Source organism: Colobus angolensis, unplaced genomic scaffold (genome assembly GCF_000951035.1).
Source record: "Colobus angolensis palliatus isolate OR3802 unplaced genomic scaffold, Cang.pa_1.0 Scaffold1, whole genome shotgun sequence".
Classification (NCBI taxonomy): Eukaryota; Metazoa; Chordata; class Mammalia; order Primates; family Cercopithecidae; genus Colobus; species Colobus angolensis.
This window is the reverse complement of record NW_012110918.1, coordinates 3,351,420-3,355,479: the sequence shown is the minus strand read 5'-3', so window position 1 is coordinate 3,355,479 and position 4,060 is coordinate 3,351,420.

Sequence of the window (4,060 nt, the reverse complement as noted above, 5' to 3'; positions counted from 1 at the left end):
CAGCCTCCCGAGTAGCTGGGACTACAGGCGCCCGCAACCGCGCCCAGCTAATTTTTTGTATTTTTAGTAGAGACGGGGTTTCACCGTGGTCTCGATCTCCTGACCTTGTGATCCGCCCGCCTTGGCCTCCCAAAGTGCTGGGATTACAGGCCTGAGCCACCGTGCCCGGCCCTTTGTTTTTCATAGAGATGTGATCTGCTTATGTTACCCATGCTGGTCATAAACTTCTGGCTTCAAGGGATCCTCCTGCTTTAGCCTCCCCAAGTGCTGTGATTACAGACATGACTCACCATGCCTAGCCAGAACTTGTTTTTTAATTTTTGCTTGTTTTCCTTTCTTTATACACCGCTAAGAGTAGTATGAGGACACTTTTTAAAGGGTATATGAACTGATACGATTTATGTTTTAGGATCATCTGCTGTGAAAAGAATATTCTGATAGGAGCGAAGCCAGAGGGAAAGCGGTCAGTTGGGGGCTGCTGCAGTGGGGAGGACGAGAGATGCTGGAGAACGGGTCGGTGGCTGCAGTGGAAATGAAGTGGGCAATGGGGCCCAGCCGTTCCAAGCACCGGCTTGGGAGCGGGCTCCATGTGGGGCTTGCGGCTGGACCAGACATGCTGCACCTTGGATATATCTCACAGGGGAGGTGCACAGGACTTGCTGATGGATGAGGGATTAGAGAAATGAGGTGCCAAGCACCCAAGAAGTCCAAGGTGGGATTGAGGAGGGGAACAGAAGTGGGGGAAAACTGGCTGGACGCAGGGGCACATGCCTGTAATCCCAGCACTTTGGGAGGCTAAGGTGGGCGGATCACCTGAGGTCAGAAGTTTGAGACCAGCCTGGCCACCATACTGAAACCCCGTCTCTACCCAAAATACAAAAATTAGCTGAGTGTGGTGATGCACGCCTGTAATCCCAGCTACCCAGGAGAATGAGGCAGGAGAATCTCTTGAACCCGGGAGGCGGAGGTTGTGAGCCGAGATCATGCCACTGCACTCCAGCCTGGGCAACAGGAGCGAAACTCTGTCTCGAAAAAAGAAAAGCGGGGGGAAAATCCAGAATTCCATTTTGAGTACATTAAGCTTCAGATATCTAATCAAAAATGTTAATCAGGCAGTGGAAATTCAAATTTAGGAATTAGTGGGAAAGTCAGAGCTAGAGATAAAAATTTAAGGATCACTAGCCAGAAGATTGAGTTTAAATCCAGGAGAATATGTATTGAATTATATGCATTATAATAAAGAGATTTCCACCCTCAAGGGTGACCAAGAATAAGAGGTCTATAAATCTATTACTTCTCAGCTCCTAGCACAAAGCAGAATATTCTGCATTTGAATGAGTACTCAGCATTCACAAAGGCATCCACAGAGGACTATATTCAGAGCCCATAGCCCCATTCCACACACCTCTTTGCATTTCTATTGCTGCCACAGTCAATCAGCCCAACAACCAGGTAACACTCACCCAGTGTGTAAGTAAAGAAATTTTGCCTTTCAATGAGAAAACCAGGGCCAGGCGCAGTGGCTCGTGCCTGTAATCCCAGCACTTTGGAAGGCTGAGGTGGGTGGGTGTCACGAGGTCAAGAGATTGAGACCATCCTGGCCAACACCGTGAAACCCCATCTCTACTAAAAAATACAAAAAGTAGGTGGGCGTGGTGGTGTGCACCTGTAGTCCCGGCTACTCGGGAGGCTGAGGCAGAAGAATCGCTTCCTGGGAGGTAGAGGTTGCAGTGAGCCATGATCGCGCCACTGCACTGTAGCCTGGTGACAGAGTGAAACTGTGTCTTAGAAAAAGAAAAAGAAAGAAAAGGAAACCAACAAAGTAGGTCAGGCTCCTGATGTTCATTGAGATCACTTAACATCAAAGAAATCAAAGTCTTTTTTTTTTTTTTTTTGAGACAGGGTCTCATTCTGTCGTCCAGGCTGGAGTGTGGTGGCGTGCTACTCTCTGCAGCCTGGAACTCCTGGGCTCATGCCATCTTCCCACCTCAGCCTCCCAAGTGGCTGGGACTACAGGCAGGCACCACTAGGACCAGCTAATTTTTTATGTTTTGTAGGGATGGGGTTACCCAGGCTAGTCTCAAACTCCTGGGCTCAAGAGATCCTCCCACCTTTGATGCAGGATTTTTCTTAGTCACTTTGCCAGCTGGAGATTCCCAGGAGCAATTCCCCTGCCCAGGCCTTGCTCAGGCCTGGGCTTGCTGCAGGAGACACCCTGTCTACTCAGCCTGCCGGGCCACACCTGGCTTGCACTCCAGTGCAGGTCCCATGGCCACCACTACTGTGTGTTTAACCCCTGGCAGGAGGGACTGTGTGAGTGAGCGAGTGTGGGGTCTGGCTGGCCGTTCCAAGTGCTGGCAGAGGAGTGGGCTCCATGTGGGGCTTGTGGCTGGACCAGGCATGTCACAAGTGACTCCCGCGGTGGACTCTGGCATCCAGATGAGGGGAACATAGTGGCACCCAGGCAGGTGTGCCCATGACCCTGAAGCCCCAGAGGGGGTGTTACAGCATGCAAATTAGCTCTCTTAGTCCCTTTGTCTACAGCCTGATGGACAAACAGCATGTTAACAGCTCCATCAGTCCTGTGGCCCTGCTCTGGCCTATGGCTCCAGGGCTGGCTCAGCCCTGCTGCTGCTTCCCATCACATGAGGCAGCTGCCCTCCACTGGCGGAGGGTGTACAGCCTTCGTTGTACACGTGCTTGGTGGGTCCCAAGTTCTTATCCCCTGTCCAAGAAGAATGAGGTTATGCTGACAATCAAAGGGTGAGGAGGGAGAAGAATTTTAGTGAGCGACGAAACAGCTCTCAGTGGAGAGGGGATGCGAGGGTGGTCCCCTACCTAAAGTCAGATGGTCTCTCGCTCAGTGTGGCTGGGTCTGGGGCTTTTATGTGCTGGGAATAGGGAGTACATGTTGATTGGTTTGTGGGTAAGCAAAAAAGGCTAAAACAAAGGCACCACTCAAAGGCGGGCACGACAGTGTAGTAAACCAGTTAGGGAAGGCTATGTACATGTAAAACAGGGGAAGGGTGGGGATCCATCAGAGGAAAGGGCGCCAAATGGGAAGACAGGTTCTCAATCCAGTCTGTGGACTTACCCACAGTAGCTAGGCTCTAAACTGTCTTTGACTTGAAGTTTGGGTTTCACTGGGGATCTGCCCCTGTCTGCCTAGGATTTGTCTGCCTCCTACCGCTGTCACCTTGGCATCCCAAAGTACTGCAATTACAGGCCTGAGCCATCATGCCTGGCCAACCTTTGCTTTAATGGAAGGAAAAAAATATTCACAATGTGTTTCCCAGTAAAATAATTTTATTTTTCCTTTTTTGTTTTTTTGGTGTACAACATAAATGTTTTGCTATCTATATATACCTTGTGGAATGGCTAAATCAAGCTAATTAACATAAATATGACCTCACTTATTTTTGTTTGTGGTAGAATACTCAAAATTTATTCTCTTAGCAATTTTCATGTATATAATATATTGTTATTAACCATAACACCATAGATCTCGAAATTGCCTTTGCAGAAATTATAGCAGTAAGGGAAATCTGACATAACTGACTCCATCTTATTTCTACCAGACTAACTTGCTTTTGGTTATTCCATTTTTTTTTTTTTTTTGAGACAGAGTCTTGCTCTGTCACCCAGTCTGGAGTGCAGTGGCAGTATCTCAGCTCACTGCTACCTCTGCCTCCTGTGTTCAAGTGATTCTCCTGCCTCAGCCTCCTGAATAGCTGAGATTACAGGCGCCCACCACCATGCCTGGCTAAATTTTGTATTTTTAGTAGAGATGAGGTTTCACCAAGTTGGCCAGGCTGGTGCTTTTGCTTATTTTTATGCAGGGGCCATAATAGTCCTTCCCTTGAACTAATCTCCTTGTTCAAAAATTGAAACCAGCCAGGTATGGTGGCTGATGCCTGTAATCCCAGCACTTCAGGAGGCCAAAGTGGGTGGATCACGAGATCAGGAGTTCGAGAACAGTCTGGCCAACATAGTGAAATGCCATCTCTACTAAAAATACAAAAATTAGCCAGGCATGGTGGCACATGCCTGTAGTCCCAGA